Genomic DNA, 19,515 nt, shown 5'->3' with positions numbered 1-19,515 from the left:
GAGTGCTCTACCATCTGAGCTACCCAAGCACGACTCACGACCCGTCCTCACAGCCATAATACCGCCAGTACACCGGCTTCTACCTTCCAAACTTCACAGAAATTCTCCTACAGACCTTGCAGAACTAGCACTTCTGGAAGAAAGGATATTGCGAAGGCATAGCTAGCCACAGCCTGGGGAATGTTTCCAGAGTAAAATTTTCGCTCTGCAGCGGGGTGAGCGCTGATATAAAACTTCCTGGTAGATAAAATAGAGTGCCAGACCGAGATTCGAACGCGTGACACAGTTCTTCAAGGTTCGCAGGAGTGCTTCTGTGAAGATGGGAAGGTAGGAGACGAGGTCGTGATGGGTAGCTCTAATGTTAGAGCTCTAGCCCTCGAAAGGCAAAGGTCCCGAGTTCAAGTCTCGGTCCAGCATACAACTTTAGTCTGACACCAAGTTTCATATCAGCGCAAACTCCGACGCAGAGTGAAAATTTCATTGTGGAGCTGTATTTTGCCCTATAATTTTGTAGGTTCATGGTACTAGTAAATTCCGCGTGGTCTTCTGTAAGGAGAAAGGCTCAAGGTGGTGCATAAAGAAACAGAAATACAGTAACGGATGGATATCGTATTAACTTATGAGAAGCTGCAGCATCCAAATGTTTTGCCTCAAATGTTGATTTAGTTTACATGAGGCACGTTGTTCACGGAGACTACCGTGAAAGTCCTACGTAGATATAATGCATTAAGATCTCAACATAAAAAAAAATTGTAGGCCTATTATTATATAGTTTAAGGCACAGTCTGATGTCATAGACAAGATTTTCTATGTACCTGCAGCGCAGAATGGCAGAATGGGTAATATTTGTCCCTGACTCACTACGAAACAACGGAACCGGGTGATGAACATGAATTAATTTACGCTAGTATATTACATTGAGCTGAGAGTAGCGGTAATTGTGATCAGAGAAGCCAGACTTTGACACTGAAACTTTGGTGCTATAAAATGACAAGACAAAAATTGTATTTATTCCTTGTACTTCATGGTGTTGCTATCTGCCGTAGTTCTACTTCACATGACAAGAATATCTTCAAGTATGTAGTTCGTTATAGTACAATAAACATACCTCTGACGCCGATCACGCGATTTATGAAATTTTTTGAACGTTTTTTTGTCTCTCCTGTAAAACGTACTCAGTTTTGCTTACCAATGTTCTAGTCCCGGGGACGTCAACTGACTTACCGCATTTCATTTCTGGAGCTTACTCTTTAAAGTACTCAGGGTTATTTACTACACATAAACTTCACTTTGCTATTACACTCCTGGAAATTGAAATAAGAACACCGTGAATTCATTGTCCCAGGAAGGGGAAACTTTATTGACACATTCCTGGGGTCAGATACATCACATGATCACACTGACAGAACCACAGGCACATAGACATAGGGAACAGAGCATGCACAATGTCGGCACTAGTACAGTGTATACCCACCTTTCGCAGCAATGCAGGCTGCTATTCTCCCATGGAGACGATCGTAGAGATGCTGGATGTAGTCCTGTGGAACGGCTTGCCATGCCATTTCCACCTGGCGCCTCAGTTGGACCAGCGTTCGTGCTGGACGTGCAGACCGCGTGAGACGACGCTTCATCCAGTCCCAAACATGCTCAATGGGGGACAGATCCGGAGATCTAGCTGGCCAGGGTAGTTGACTTACACCTTCTAGAGCACGTTGGGTGGCACGGGATACATGCGGACGTGCATTGTCCTGTTGGAACAGCAAGTTCCCTTGCCGGTCTAGGAATGGTAGAACGATGGGTTCGATGACGGTTTGGATGTACCGTGCACTATTCAGTGTCCCCTCGACGATCACCAGTGGTGTACGGCCAGTGTAGGAGATCGCTCCCCACACCATGATGCGGGGTGTTGGCCCTGTGTGCCTCGGTCGTATGCAGTCCTGATTGTGGCGCTCACCTGCACGGCGCCAAACACGCATACGACCATCATTGGCACCAAGGCAGAAGCGACTCTCATCGCTGAAGACGACACGTCTCCATTCGTCCCTCCATTCACGCCTGTCGCGACACCACTGGAGGCGGGCTGCACGATGTTGGGGCGTGAGAGGAAGACGGCCTAACGGTGTGCGGGACCGTAGCCCAGCTTCATGGAGACGGTTGCGAATGGTCCTCGCCGATACCCCAGGAGCAACAGTGTACCTAATTTGCTGGGAAGTGGCGGTGCGGTCCCCTACGGCACTGCGTAGGATCCTACGGTCTTGGCGTGCATCCGTGCGTCGCTGCGGTCCGGTGCCAGGTCGACGGGCACGTGCACCTTCCGCCGACCACTGGCGACAACATCAATGTACTGTGGAGACCTCACGCCCCACGTGTTGAGCAATTCGGCGGTACGTCCACCCGGCCTCCCGCATGCCCACTATACGCCCCCGCTCAAAGTCCGTCAACTGCACATACGGTTCACGTCCACTCTGTCGCGGCATGCTACCAGTGTTAAAGACTGCGATGGAGCTCCGTATGCCACGGCAAACTGGCTGACACTGACGGCGGCGGTGCACAAATGCTGCGCAGCTAGCGCCATTCGACGGCCAACACCGCGGTTCCTGGTGTGTCCGCTGTGCCGTGCATGTGATCATTGCTTGTACAGCCCTCTCGCAGTGTCCGGAGCAAGTATGGTGGGTCTGACACACCGGAGTCAATGTGTTCTTTTTTCCATTTCCAGGAGTGTAGATCAGCCATTACATGAACGTAACCCCTGTGCTCTGTTGATATTGTGAGTAGCATGATTGAGAGTCAAACATTTAACAGTAACAACTCGTAGCCTAATCTGTTGACGCCTATAGTAAGTCTGCAGCTTAGTATATCAGATAACCGGTTCTCGAAATATCTCGGCCCTCTTCTTTTGTGCACATAAGTGTGACAAAAGTCACACTTATGGCGCCATCCATACTCAGGGATTTCACCAAAACATGTGCGCAATGGGCTTTAGGTCGGGACCTACTGCTGGCCATTCCACTATTTCAATGCCCAGGTTTCGCAAGACATCCTTGATGACGCCTGCCACATAGGCCCTGGCAGTAGAGGGAATTCAGGACCGCAACCACATGCAGCAAGCATCACATCGTTCAGCAGGATCTGTTCGGTATACTACTCGGCAGTAAGGCTACCATGGATAGCGACAAGATTCGTATGGCTTTCAACAGAGAGGCCTCCTCACAGCGTCACAAATATGTCGATTTCCTGGACAACATTTGCCAGGTACCACTGACCATGGGGCTCCTCACACAACGGGGCCGTCACGTTACCCCATCAGATATTCGAACCCGTCTGAATAATTCGTTTCGTCCGTGACAAGTTGCCAGTTGACAAGGGAACGGAAGAACTGAAGGAAAGCTGCAAGACGTTGTCGAGCGAAGCGGGGTTCTCTGATAGGACGCCTAGTTCGTAAGGCCCTTACTGGTAACCTGTTCATTACAGTCTGGTCGAACACAGCGGGCCCAGTGTCCATTCTGAAATAGTCCTGCACTGCTCTGGCCGCAAGGCAGAGATGGCCACATGTCGCTCTTCAGGCGGGGTTGCAATGCGTTGGCGACCTTGTCCAGCTTTCCCTGTGTGCTGACCTGTCTCGCTGTAGCACGTCCGGCATCTTTCTCATATTCAATACTCCTCACATGGCCTTCTATTTAGTTGCCGTATTCTGTTGTACGCACTTCCTGTTATTTTTTTAATAGTTATAAAACGCACCGTGAATGCTATTGACGAACAAGATACCTTTCAGCATTTCAGCACATATCCACCCTTTCGTCTTTCGTACGCGTTGTGAACAGTGTATACCTTCATGTGCACGTCTCTGACGGCTACACACTGATGCACTGAAATCGGACAGGTAAGCACACGAACCGTATTGCGTCAGCCACCTGCTTGCTTACACTGGCACAGTAGGACTGACCCTTGTTGGAGATTATCACCTAACATCAGGACACTGGTTCATGGCTGTGCCATTTTGTCACTATTTGATCAGGTTACACACATGTTCTTCCACTGAAGTCCTCTTCGTAGGGTATGTCCATTGACACAGACCAAAATGTCACTCAACACAACACAATTCAACACAAAACGAAACATTCAGTCGTTAAAATATTTATGCTCGTGACATAGACGTGTATATATATATTTCGTATGGCTAATAGAATACAGCAGTAAGTAAGTAATAACACAAACAACGTATAAAAACAATGAATGGTCAATATGCTACAAGCAACAAACAATTATTAGATCTAAAAAAGGAAGTAAAACACAAAATACACAAAAATACATAGAAATTATAGTAATAGTATCTAGTAATAGGTTTTTCAGAAGGAAAAGAGTAGACCAGACTCATGATTGTATGTCCAAGTCCCTCAGCCAGCCAGAAGCATCTCCCTCCAGGAGGTGCAGCTCCTGCATTGTGCCAGGGAATCTCCTCGTAGGGCAGTCCATTACGATATGATGTAGAGTTTGTGGATTCCCACAGTCGCAGTTGGGTGAGTCAGTCTGTCCCCATTTGTGCTTCCAGTAATTACATCTACCATAGCCTGTTTGGATACTATTTAAAGTTGTCCAAGATTTTCTGGGAAGACTGAAGCCCTCGGTCCGTACGGTTGGGTCCGAGACTAAGTTAAGGTGATCAGGGTTAGACATATCCCATTCCCGACGCCAGGCTTCGTCGATATCATAATTGTCCTCGGTCAGCTGTTGCCCTAATCTCCATGATGGCTTACGGGACTTGAGCCTGTGGCTGGGATTCTTGCAGTCTTCGTGTAAGGGTAGGTCACGGTTGTTAGCGCACTTTTGCCATTCCCTTTTCAGTGCAGATCTTCGCCTTAAATGAGGTAGGGCTATGTTAGCCAGTACCAGGAGCCATTGGTGGGGCGTCGGTTTAATAGTGCCTGAAATGAGCCTCATGGTGTCGTTTAGCTGGGTGTCCACCGTTGCTGTATGAGTGCTGTTTAGCCAGACCGGAGCGCAGTATTCAGCCACCGAATATACTAGTGCAAGAGCAGATGTTCTGAGAACTGTGGCGCTTGCTCCCCAGCTACTTCCAGTGAGTTTGTGTAGGACATTATTTCTGGTTTTGATTTTTGCTGCGCATTTGTATAAGTGCTCCTTGTACGTCAGAGATCGGTCCAATGTAATTCCCAGATACTTTGGGAGGGGATTGTAGTTAAGCAGCTGGCCTCTGAACTCTATGTGGGATGCATAGTTTGCCTGTCTGTTGTTGAGGTGGAAACAGGAGACTTGGGTTTTAGAAGTATTAGGTCTGAGCCTCCATGTTTCGAAATATTCATCCATTTTGATAAGGTCTTCCTCAATGATTCTTTCGGAATTGTGGAAGTCTTGAGGTTGATATGTGAGAGCAATATCGTCTGTATAGATAAAATTCTTAGAAGATGTCTCTGGTAGGTCTGATGTATATATATTAATAAGTAATGGAGCTAGCACGGATCCTTGGGGCAGGCCATCATTTAACCTATATTTCTTGCTTATCTCTCCACCTAGGTGTACTTCAAAAAATCTATTTGAAAGCATATTGTTGATTAGGGTAGCCGTTTTCTTGCAAGGAATAATGCGTTGGAGTTTAAGAATCATTGCCTCCCTCCACACTGTGTCATATGCTGACGATAGATCTATGAACACGGCGACTGTCTTTTTCTTCCTTTGAAATCCACTCTCAATATGTGTGGTAAGAGATAATACTTGTTCACAGCAGCTCCGACCGGGTCTAAATCCGGCTTGTTCAATAGGTATGAAATTCTCAGCAATGGGTTTTATTCTGTTGAGAATAAGTCTCTCCAATAGTTTGTAGCATACACTTAGATGAGCTATAGGTCTATAGTCCTCTGGGAGATTTCCATCTTTGCCAGGCTTAAGAATGGCGACGATCTTGGTTTGTTTAAATAGTGGTGGTAGTGTTTCCGATCGTTGGATGTCATTGTAAAACTGAGTTAGCCACAGTAGAGCTCGAGGTCCTAGGTGCCGTAAGAACTCGGGTAGACCTCATCTAAACCAGCCGCTTTACCCATTTTCTTTTCTTTCAGTGCTTCTGTGATCTCTAGGATGGTAAAGGTTTTTGAGAAATTGTTGTCGGGTGTGGATTGTCGGAGCTTGGTTCTCAGTTCTTTCTTTACTTTCATAGTCTTATCCTTGTTGCTGCGTGGTGTTTTTCTCGTGAGGTTAACTATTCTGTTTGCTACCTCTTTGGGGTGTATGTTGCCACCCATACAGGTTTTAATGGAGCTTTCACCTAGGTTTTTAAGAAGGCACCAGGCTTCCTTGCTGGAGTGCTTGAAGTCCATATTTTTCATGAGAGTGTGCCACTTTTGTCGTCTTGCTGAGTCCAGGCATTGGAGAAGCTCGTCCGCAATTTCAGGATCGTTGTTTTGCGAATATGCATTATATAGGTCTATGCATTCTTCGCTCCAGCCGGAAATATAGGTTTTCCTGTAGCCTCTGGGAATGTGTTTTTTGGCAATGGCTAGGAGTAATCCCACAAAGCGGTTGTAGTTCTTCGATGCGGGTGGGATCCATTGGATGTTGTGGTCCATTTCGGCGGTAAAGGCTTCCCAGTTGGCTTTGCCAAAATTCCATCGAGGTTTAGGTGTAAATCTCACTATTGGAATCTGTATACCGACATGTTGCTACAACATGATGATGTATGAGGCATTTATTTTTACAGTTTTGCAGTACCATAGCGATGTATTTCAAAATTTGTTAGAAATTCATGTAACAGTGATGATGTAAGAGGTAATTTGTTACAGATTTGCTGTAACATAGCGATATACATGGCAGTTTGCTGTAATTTGTTCAATTTTGCCGTAACATAGAGATGTATAGAGCATTCTGTTACAATGATGCTGTATATATAGGGCAGATTGTTAAAATTTTGCAGTAATATGGTATTGTATGGAGAAATTTCTTACATTTTTTCTACGAGACGGCGTTATACAGGTTTTTAAAAATTTTACTGTCGAATGTTGATGTACGGCGCAGTTTGTAACAATTACCTGTAGCCCGGTAATGTACAGGGCAATTTGTTACAATTTTGATGAAACGTGGGGCTGGATTGTATACCGTCGTTTGTACCTTAATTAAAATTTTCAATCTCCCCCATGAAACAATGACGTTGCCGTTGGTGGGGAGGCATGCGTGCCTCAGCGATGTAGATAGCCGTACCATAGGTGCAACAACAACCGAGGGGCATCTGTTGAGAGGCCAGACAAACGTGTGGTTCCTGAAGATGGGCAGCAGTCTTTTCAGTAGTTGCAGGGGCAACAATCTGAATGATTGACTGATCTGGCCTTGTAACACTAACCAAAACGGCCTTGTTGTGCTGGTAAACGGCTGAAAGCAAGGGGATACTACAGCTGTCATTTTTCCCGAGGACATGCAGTTTTACTGTATGGTTTAATGATGATGGCGTCCTCTTGGGTAAAATATTCCGGAGGTAAAATAGTCCCCCATTCAGATCTTCGGGCGGGGACTACTCAGGAGGACATTGTGAAACGTCCCCTTAGAACAATTATACAAGACTGTGCTTAAACTGACACACAATATTTTTAGCGCAACGCAATCTGACTTTCAAAAATCCCTACAAAAGAATGGCCCTGACTAACATTAACCTATACCTTTCACAAATCACTTACCTTACCAAAAATCTTCGTTACTCGAACTACTGCAATACAGCGAGCGCCACTACTGCCTGCTAAATAAAAGATTCAAACTACTGAAGGCACTAACTACTGATAGGCGTAGTTAGCAATTGAAAGATGTTAATAGAGAACAAACAACGTATTTACCTTAACAGTCATAATTTATATAGTAGTTCATGACATCCAGTGTTACAAATTTCAAAACTCCGCCATCTCTCTCCCCACATCCACCACTGCTGGCGGCTCACCTCCAACTGCGCAACGCTACGCGCTGTTCACATCCAGCTGCCACTGCCCAACACTACAACGGCAAAACTAGCACACAGAGTGCTACGTAACGTTGCCAATAAGAAAACATAAACAGCCTACTTACATAGCCCCCATGCTCCCCACAAAAAATTTTACAAATTGTTTTGGGCAGTGGCCAATAATGTTTTGATAAAATTTTTCATAATTACAATAACAAAGATATCGAATGCACACACTTATTGATACAATGTTGGTCAAAAGCTAAAATTTTCTCACAGTCCATAAAGACAGTCCTGGTCATCCATCACAGCAAAATAGCAGTGTTTTTCTCAATGTCTGAGCAGTAAAATAAAATGCACACGGAAGTAGTGGATTTCCATGCAGTCTTGAAGAAGTAGTGTTGTCCTTCCAACGGAAAGACAGTGCTGACTCTTGACATGCATACAGGTAATGGGCCACAACAGAGTAAACCCACAGCAGAGTCATTCGAAGTTTTGAAGAATATAGGTAGGTAGGTCATCACAGAGCAGACCACTGTAATCCTGGTAGAGATTACGGTATTGGTGGGCCACCAGAGGTGCTGACCCACTGCAGTCCTTGTAGAAATAATGGTATTGGTGAGTCAGCAAAGGTGGAGACCCACTGTAGTCCTTGTAGAAATAATGGTATTGGTGGGTCATCAAAGATGCAGACCCACTGTAGTCCTTGTAGAAATAATGGTATTGGTGGGTCATCAAAGATGCAGACCCACTGTAGTCCTTGTAGAGATGGCCAGCAGCCATCTGTTGTGACTGTGCAGGTGCACAATCACCATTGAAGAGTCTTGCAGATAATATAGCAAGTCCATAACCACCACTTGTGCACTCTTAAAGTTTTTGGAATTGTCCTTAGAACCAGTAATGCTGTTAACCAGTCCCTTGCTGAATTATTAACACACGTGCAAACACTATCAGTCCCTACTTCTCACATATTGTCCATATACTATGACCAACAGAAACGTGTGCAGTGAAATGTAACTTACAAGTTACTTAATTTGATGAACTGGTGTCAATTACAATTTTATAACATAAAAATACAATAACAGAGGTACAAAATACATCATTAAAGAACATAACAATACAGATAACATTTGTGGTACAGGCTTTACAAAAGAATCGAACTAACATATACATCAGTGTTACAGAAATTATGACATAAGTAAATACATAAAAGATCATAATAACTTTTGAAACATCAACTTTACACATGAGCATTAAAACAAAAGAGAATAAATAATGTCTAAGCATATTTACAAGGTAAATAACATATTATTAATGCCAATTATATTTGAGGATAACAGTATCCCTCATAATAGTGAATGTAGCTTAGTATTATAACAAGAAAAAATTCTATGAAACTACACAGAGACAGGAAGAAAACAAACACACAAGGGTACACAAACACTTAGTGGGATAACACAAAAGGAAAGGACAGGGTTCGTTTTCAGTGTAACATTTGGTACTGCAGACCAACCCAAAACTTCCATAGATCTTTCGTCTTATTTCGATATTTGCTCCAGCCAAAAAAATCCTATCCAAGCATGCTTTCTGAATTTTTCTCGTATAACCTCTCAGTGCATTTCTTCAAATTCATAGCAACTCATTCTCTTATAGGCTACCCCCTCTTAAGCTAACTTAAATCTACTGAGCTCAGATGCTAAACTAAGGGACGAGGCAATGCAGCAGCACAAAACAATTAACATGAACAGCAATGACAAAAAAATTCAAATTGGCAAAGTAAGCAACAATATTACAACTAATATAAGGCAATGAGCAGCAAACAAGAAAAATAAATCAGTAGTAAACTGGCTTAGCAGAGTAACACAAAGTCAAATTCAGTAACACTCTGCCTGGAAAACAGCAGCAGCAAATGAAATAACTTATATCTAAAGATGACATAGCTCAAGCAGAAAAAAACATTACACTAAAGACAACAATGCAGACAAGGGAAATGTATATTCACATCTTAATGTCTATGTAATTAAAGTGGTGCACCACAAGAAGTTATTCTACAAAAAAAATTACCAAGTAGTTGAAAAGAAAATTCCGTATGCAATTCCTGTGAAGGGAAATGAATTTGTGCTCCCGCATTTTTGGGAAATGTATTACAAAATTAGTATTTACTGGATCTGTAGACAGAAAATAGTTATATTAGTACATCTATAAAATTCTATTTTAACCAATGCTGCAGTGCAGCTACAAACTAGATATTAAAAAAAATGAAAATATGTACAAAGGAAGGCATGAAACATCATTCATTAGCCACATGGCATTTCATAAGGTAGTAAGAAATCTCTCAACTATAAAGACAGTAGTCATAATCAGGTGTATAGACATAAAATATTTCTCGTCATTTCAGTAGGCATTTCAGTAAATCGTAAATTAAGAGCTCCACAGTGTAATCATATGTTTTCAAGTTTGTGCGTGTCGTATTTGGGATGCTTTGTACAAAGGAATGTCAATAGCGAGGATAAGGGCCTCCCTTTTTTTTCTACCTGTGCCTCTGAAAACGCACACACTAATGGCTTTTTCTCCAGACGTCTGACGCAGCTGGGTGCCCACGACGCATTACGTGCAGGTGGTCACTTAACTTTCTTACGGAAATATTTACGACAGCATTTTCCGCTACAGTGACAGTCTCATATAAAAATATTTCACAGGTCAAGAATTAATGTTGCAAATGTGTAGAAACAAAATCCTATAAATATAACAGTGTCCAAAAAATTTTCGCCGGCATTGTGATACATTCACGCATTTACACACATTTCATAACTCTTAAAGTACGATTCTTGGTTTCCAACATCCTATTTCACAAACCAGAGTCCCTAAACACTACTCATTATTCCTTACCTTCTTCGTCGACACTTCTTCAATATTTCATCATAATAAATACGTACCATAATCAAATTCCTCATATAGCATCAGCTTATTGATCATAAACATACCGCAACAGCATAATACACATCGTCGTCGTAATAATAACATCATAACACCTCAGTCAACTCTCAAAATCGTCGTAGCTTCCTTCAATAATTTCAAAACCTAAAAAATTCTCTGCTCATGTCAAAAGTGTCATCGGCCTCAAACGTACTTTAAAAATCGTGATCCCATACCAAATATATAATTCAAAGCTCTCATAATATCACAATGGGTCCGAAAAAATATGAATAGTTCACAAAGTACAGACAAAATACAATTTTGTAAGTGTGAAGTTATCCAACAGTGTAATTAGGTAAACATCTGTCACTGCCGTAGTAAAAAAGTTTGCCTCTCTCAGTTAAATGATCAGATAGCTATGTAATTTATGTGTTAGAGAAATATGGTACCGATGTGTAAAGTTGTGTAAGCAAATACCATATTAGCTAGGGCTCCTTGTGCTTGCCAAACACATGATACACAAAGTAAGCGTGTACCCCCCTGAGGATTAATGTAATTATACCCTCAGGTGTTACAGATTACAACAATGGAATGAAGTGTATTACGGAAAACCATTGTATCATTGTACTTCAAATATCTTTAAAAATAAATGTTTTAAGTACTAAATTAATCAATCAAATACGTGTCCTGTAGCGCTAAATGTGCGTCTTGTTGTAAGATAATCTCTGTGGAAGTGTCGTAGTTATCGTCCTCCGAAAGCTAAGTTCTGCAGAAGTCAATGTACTTACCTCATGATAAACAAAAGTGAAATGCTTTGCATATAGATATCTTAGTTATTACGCTTATTGTTGTGATGAAGAAATTACTGTGCTGTAACATATTGTTGTGCTACGGAAAAGGCTGTCTCATTGTAGCTATACCACAAAAGTCACTACTAAACCATCTTCTAATTTCCAGAATATTTCAGAAAACTGTGCAGATATAAAACAGAAACGCCGAAAAGGCAACATTGTAAATGGTCACTCATTAGTAGCGTCGTGATAAAATCGTGTAGCTGTCACATAAACTAACCACTGTCTCATCTGGTATCTCACAGAAAGGACCTTAAATCCAGAATGTATCTTCAAGTAAACCAAAATGTTGCATTAGCATATCATTAGCAGTACCAGTATATGTTCTAAGTATGTGAGCCTTATAGTCGTTACGTAATCGTGCAACTAACAAGCAAGAATGTACACACACAATAACGCTGTGACGTCTGTTCACCATAACAATGCATTTGTAATTTCTGTTTAAATAAGTTCTCTTGGTTCTTGACTGGATATTTAACTTCAAACATTGTTGCATGTCAACAGATTCTAAGTCTGACAAAGCATATTAGTAATGTAAAGTGAAAAGTTATATGGCAAAGACAAAGTTAAAAGGCAGATTATCTCTCAATAAATGGTTTTACATGTGAAATGTGGTGTAACCCTTAGCTCTTCCTAGTACGCATAGTTTCAGCTTCAGTGGAATTATCATGTGGTATACGTCGGTAAAGAATACTGGAATTTTTCTCAAGGTTAGCGTCTATGTTATTTTTCCCTGAGCCAGCAGGCGCACGTGGCTGCCTGCGATGCGAGTCATTGTCTGTTTCTTGGTTGGCGCGTGTCGTTACTGGGATTAGGAGACCTAATTTCTACAAATTCGCCTTGCCGAGAGGGCCCTGCCCTGTTTAAATCCCGCCAGTTCTGATGCAGTTCAGGTCTGTCGTTACGATCATATCGTCTGTCGTCATGTCGGTAGATTCCATAGTTTCTTTCTTGTCGGTCACGTGGTGGAGATTTCTCCCTATGTCGTAACTGCGCGCTGGACCGTTGCATCTAAAGTTATTCTGTCTCCCTTGATAATAATTATTTTGGCTCCCATATTGTCTGTTTCTCTGATTGTCTCTGTGATAGTCATTACCGCGGAGAGGTGATCTTTCCCTGTAATTATTACTACTCTGCCAACGGTTGTCATACGGGTGGTGTCTGTTTTGGTCACGATTTACGTTGTAAGAATAGCCTTGTCGTGTCCATTTATTATTTCTGTCATCGTGGAATTGTGACAGATGTGACCTGTAATTGTTGTACTCCTGTTTTCGCGTTCCGCGATTGTCAGTGTCAATTTCCAGTTCTTGTAACAGTCCCTGAAAAGCTTCAATGTCGTCTTTCCAACGTCCTGCTAAAATAATATGTCGTAAATGTTCAGGCAGTTTGATTAAGCAAATGCGGATGAGTTCTGAGGGGCTGTATGGATTTGAAAGATACTGATTCTTATGCAACATGTCTTCAAAATATTTTATAAGACTGGAAAATTCAGATTGTTCGAAACGTTTCATCATTTTGATGCTATGTTTTACTCGGTCTTGTGTAGCTTGAGATCAATACGCTGAGAGGAAGGCATGATAAAATTCTCCTTCACTGTGACAAATGTGAATGACTGATCGCATTCTTACAGCTGGTTCATTCTCCAAGTAGCCACACATAAATTCTAACCTGTGCTCCAATGACCATTTGGGAGCAAAACAATGAGAAAATTGATGAAGCCATGCTTGTGGATGAATGTCGTTGTCAGAGTTCTTAAATGTTTTGAATTTACGTGTAGTAATGAACAGCTTATAGTCGAAATCATCGTGTCGGCGAGTCGCACATCGCTCATTGTTACTTCGTTTCGGCGGTTCCATCTCAAAATTCAACGCGCCTTGCCAATTTCTTTCATAATTTCCGAAGTGTCCTGTGTTATTATTTTGTGGTTGTTCCGTATTTCTATGTCCCTCTTCCCGTACTGGAGCACGAGTGTCCTCTGAAATATGTAATTCTTGTATTACTTATGCCAACTGATCTTGTACTTCCCGGATTTCTCTTTTGTACTGTGTATTGATTTGATTTTGATTTTGTTTGAATTTTCTAATTTGTTCATACTCTTCTGTGTCAGTGAAGGCTACGGGTCTTGTGTCATTCAGATCATCATCTACCTTTCTAGATAAGTTAATGACCAGATCCGAAAGTTCGGCTACTTTCTCCGATAGTGAACACATTTCCTCAGTGTGTTTTTCTGAACCAAGTTTCAGAGTGTCCATTTGTGTTGAAATCTAATCTACTGTGTCCTTTAAGTTTTCCTGAGTTTTTGCAAGTTGCGTAACCGAATCGGTAGATGCAACTGAGTCAATTTTAGCCCACAAGGTCTTATGATTTTCATGAACAATGGTTTGCAGTTCTTTTATGGCTGCTTCGTGATTCTGTAATGCATTTTCATGCCGCGAAAAAATAGGTTGAAAACGCTCACAAATTTGTGTTTTTACGTTATTACAGACTTTTTGACATTTCGATTCAATGTTATGTAACTCAGTAGTTAAATCTTCACGTGTTTGTTCCTAACTGTTGCTGTGTTTGTCTCTGGTGTTGTTCCATTGTGTCTAACTTTTGAAGCTTTTGCTGTGTTTGTCTCTGATTTTGTTCCATTGTGTCTAACTTATGAAGCCTTTGTCCCATTTGTCTCTGATTTTGTTCCATTTGTTGCATTAATTGCAATAATAATGTATTAGTGTCTGGAATCTGTTTCTCTATGCTTTTTGGCAGTGCATTTTCATCGGCAACATTCACATGTTGACAAGCAGAAAATGTGTCTTGACTCATTTGAGAAAATGGTGAGGATCCAAAACCTAAGTCTACTGCATTTGCAATATTGTGTTCTGTCATTTCGGATTCCTGAGGCGAGCTGTTGCCCACCGATCGATCGATAATGCTTCCTTGTGCACTACCTGTTTCACTGTCTACACCATTATTTGCCGCCCGCTCCATTTCCCTATGCACAATTACCAAATTACTACTTCGAACGTCTGTTAATTCACTACACAGTGGTGCTGATAAGCTACGCTCGTCGTCACTATTATTTCTCAGTTTACTTTGGAGCCTAGTGTTACGTTTTTCACACGCCATTATTGTCACAATATTTCACACGATAACACAGAAAAGCACAATTTGAAGAGCAAAAATAAGAGAACACATTAACATAGCACTGAAAATAGTATCTAGTTAATTGCAAGCGCAGCTGCGAAATACTTGGTGCAAATCTACATGCATGCCACAACTGTTTTACTGTACAACAATGAAAGACTGCAACTGCAAAGGAGATTCTCTCTACAATTACGCGCTGGCAATAAACAATAGCTACACTAATTACACAAACTCCTAGAAAAAAATCAGAAGATTCCAGTGAGGTATCCTAGGCTAAGGGTCGACATATGAAACGTCCCCTTAGAACAATTATACAAGACTGTGCTTAAACTGACACACAATATTTTTAGCGCAACGCAATCTGACTTTCAAAAATCCCTACAAAAGAATGGCCCTGACTAACATTAACCTATACCTTTCACAAATCACTTACCTCACCAAAAATCTTCGTTACTCGAACTACTGCAATACAGCGAGCGCCACTATTGCCAGCTAAATAAAAGATTCAAACTACTGAAGGCACTAACTACTGATAGGAGTAGTCAGCAATTGAAAGATGTTAATAGAGAACACACAATGTATTTACCTTAACAGTCATAATATATATAGTAGTTCATGACATCCAGTGTTATAAATTTCAAAACTCCGCCATCTCTCTCCCCACATCCACCACTGCTGGCGGCTCACCTCCAACTGCGCAACGCTACGCGCTGTTCACATTCAGCTGCCGCTGCCCAATACTACAATGGCAGACAACAATGCAAACTAGCACACAGAGCGCAACGTAACGTTGCCAATAAGAAAACATAAACAGCCTACTTACAATTGTTACCAGGACAAAGAAAACTGGCATTCTACGGGTCGGAGTGTGGAATGTCAGATCCCTTAATCGGGCAGGTAGGTCAGAAAATTTAAAAAGGGAATTGGATAGGTTAAAGTTAGATATAGTAGGAATTAGTGAAGTTCGGTGGCAGGAGGAAAAAGATTTCTGGTCAGGTGAATACAGGGTTATGAATACAAAATCAAATAGGGGTAATGCAGGAGTAGGTTAGTAATGAATAAAAAATAGGAATACGGGTAAACAGCATAGTGAACACATTATTTTGGCCAAGATAGATACGAAGCCAACACCTACCACAGTAGTACAAGTTTATATGCCGACTAGTTCCGCAGATGACGAAGAGGTTGATGAAATATATGATGAGATAAAAGAAATTATTCAGATAGTGAAGGGAGACGAAAATTTTAAGTCATGGGTGACTGGAATTCGGTGGTAGGAAAAGGAAGAGAAGGAAACGTAGTAGGTGAATATGGAATGGGGATAAGGAATGAAAGAGGAAGCCGCCTGGTAGAATTTTCCATAGAGCATAACTTAATCGTACTAGGTTCAAGAATCATGAAAAAAGGTTTTATACATGGAAGGAGCCTGGAGATACTGGATAGTATCAGATAGATTATATAATGGTAAGACAGAGATTTAGGAACCGCGTTTTAAATTGTAAGACTTTTCCAGGGGCAGATGAGGGCACTGACCACAATCTATTGGTTATGAACTTTAGATTATAACTGAAGAAACTGCAAAAAGGTGGGAATTTAAGGACATGGGACTTGGATAAACTGACAGAACCATAGGTTGTCGAGAGTTTCACGGAGAGCATTAGGGAACGATTGACAAGAATGGGGGAAAGAAATGCAGTAGAAGAAGAATGGGTAGCTTCGAGAGATGAAATAGTGAAGGCAGAAGAGAATCAAGTTGGTAAAAAGACGAGGGCTAATATAAATCCTTGGGTAATAGAAGAGATATTGAATATAACTGCTGAAAGCAGAAAATACAAATAATGCAATGAATGAAGCAGACAAAAAGGAATACAAACGTCTCAAAAATGAGATTGACAGGAAGTGCAAAATGACTAAGCAGGGATGGCTAGACGACAAATGTAAGGATGTAGAGGCTTATATCACTAAGGGTAAGATAGATACTGCCTACAGGAAAATTAAAGAGACCTTTGGAGAAAAGAGAACCACTTGTATGAATATCGAGAGCTCAGATGGGAACCCGGTTGTATGCAAAGAAGGGAAAGTAGAACGGTGGAAGTATATAGAAGGTCTATACAAGGGCGAGGTTCTTGAGGTCAATGTTATGGAAATGGAAGAGGATGTAGATGAAGATGAAATGGGAGATATGATACTGCATGAAGAGTTTGAAGAGCACTGAAAGACCTAAGTCGAAACAAGGCCCCTAGGGTAGACAACGTTCCATTAGAACTACTGATAGCCTTGGGAGAGGCATCCCTGACAAAACTCTACCATCTGGTGAGCAAGATGTATGAAACAGGCGAAATACCCTCAGACTTCAAGAAGAATATAACAATTCCAATCCCGAAGAAAGCAGGTGTTGACAGATGTGAAAAATTACCGAACTATAGTTTAATAAGCCACAGCTGCAAAATACTAACTCGAATTCTTTACAGACGAATGGAAAAACTGGTAGAAGCCGACCCCGGTGAAGATCAGTTTGGATTCCGTAGAAATGTTGGAACACGTGAGGCAATACTGACCCTACGACCTAACTTAGATTAAGGAAAGGCAAACCTACGTTTCTAGCATTTGTAGACTCAGAGAAAGCTTTTGACAATGTTGACTGGAATACTCCCTGTCAAATTCTGAAAGTGGCAGATGTAAAATACAGGGAGCGAAAGGCTATTTACAATTTGTGCAGAAACCAGATGGTAGTTATAAGAGTCGAGGGGCATGAAAGGGAAGCAGTGGTTGGGAAGGGAGTGAGACAGGGTTGTATCCTATCCCCGATGTTATTCAATCTGTATATTGAGCAAGCAGTAAAGGAAACAAAAGAATAATTCGAAGTAGGAATTAAAATCCATGGGGAAGAAATAAAAATTTTGAGTTTCTCCAATGACATTGTAATTCTGTCAGAGACAGCAAAGGACCTGCAAGAGCAGCTGAACGGAATGGACAGTGTGTTGAAAGGATATAAGATGAACATCAACAAAAGCGAAGCGTGGATAATGGAAAGTAGTCGAATAGAATCGGGTGATGCTGAGGAAATTAGATTAGGAAATGGGACACTTAATGTAGTAAATGAGTTTTGCTATTAGGGGAGCAAAGTAACTGATGATGTCGAAGTAGAGAGGATATAAAATGTAGACTGGCAATGGCAAGGAAAGCGTTTCTGAAGAAGAGAAATTTGTTAACATCGAGTATAGATTCGTCAGGAAGTCGTTTCTGAAAGTATTTGTATGGAGTGTAGCTATGCCTGGAAGTGAAACGTGGACAATAAATAGTTTGGACAAGAAGAGAATAGAAGGATTCGAAATGTGGTGCTACAGAAGAATGCTGAGATTAAATGGGTAGATCACACAACTAGTGAGGAGGTATTGAAGAGAACTGGGGAGAAGAGAAATTTGTGGCACAACTTGGCTAGAAGAAGGGATCGGTTGGTCGGACATATTCTGAGGCATCAAGGTAACACCGATTTAGCATTGAAGGGCGGCGTGGTGAGTAAAAATCGTAGAGGGAGACCAAGAGATTAATACACTAAGCAGATTCAGAAGGATGTAGGTTGCAGTAGGTACTGGGAGATGAGAACTGCATCAAACCAGCCTCTGGACTGAAGACCACAACAACAACAACAATTTTAAAATCTCGACTTCGGCATGTGTCGTCAGCATGCGATGCTGATGGTCTGGAAGTAGTCGTCGGCCCCCAGTAGTCGACGTTATTGAACATGAATAAACTTTATGATGTGACTGCTGAGTGGAAACTTAAAAGCAGGACTTGTGCAAATAGTATGCTTTTAATTTTCCAGCGGGTATTCTACTGTCTCCTGGAAACTGTGTGAAATACGAACGAAACTGTGCTTACCTATGTACGTAAATGTGTTGTCAATGATGGAATATTATTTTTGAGCGATGAAAACTCTCCACCTTTATGTGTTTTTAGCACAAAAATGTTGATAACAAATATATTTCTGTGCAACAAATACTGATAATAACAACTGCTGTATCATGTCTTGGAATTACTGTATAATTGTGTGATAAAGACTTGGCTGAATGAAATGATCACTCTGCTGTCAGCTCTCGAACCTACTAGACCCATTTTTATGACGTTGCTTCTGAACGCACAATTTTGTTAACTGTACGTAAGTTTTTTCGGAATCTATGTATAAAAAGTATTCTTCCTTGCAATCTCGTTTCATATCGCTTCCTCCATGTGACAATAATTAAGCGGAAATAATATACTATCACTAGAGCTCACATTTTATCATTGGCCATCTGCCATTCTGTTGTGCTAATGGGGCATTGGCAACCATTACGTGAAATATAACTTATCACACGATTTTCGGGATTTTCCCACAAGATAACAGGAAACATAATTTAAATATTTTTGGCATCAAAGAAAGAAAATATGTTTTGCAGAAAAGGTTTCGTTAAAAGTACATGACGAAAGCATAGATAATAAATAATAGAATGAGGCTCAGGCTTGCATATGAGTAAATCGCTGACTAGTAGAAAACCTTGTTTTCATTACCGTAAATATTATTCAAATTACAATTAAAAGTATAAAAGATCAGTGTTCAACAAAGAATTTACGTCACATCGTGAATTACCGTGCATTAACTACTACAGTTTTAAACAAACGCGAATTTTTCAACTAGCCTTGTGTGTTGAC

This window comes from Schistocerca cancellata, chromosome 9 (assembly GCF_023864275.1).
Source record: "Schistocerca cancellata isolate TAMUIC-IGC-003103 chromosome 9, iqSchCanc2.1, whole genome shotgun sequence".
In the NCBI taxonomy this organism is placed as follows: domain Eukaryota; kingdom Metazoa; phylum Arthropoda; class Insecta; order Orthoptera; family Acrididae; genus Schistocerca; species Schistocerca cancellata.
This window is presented reverse-complemented; position numbering follows the sequence as displayed.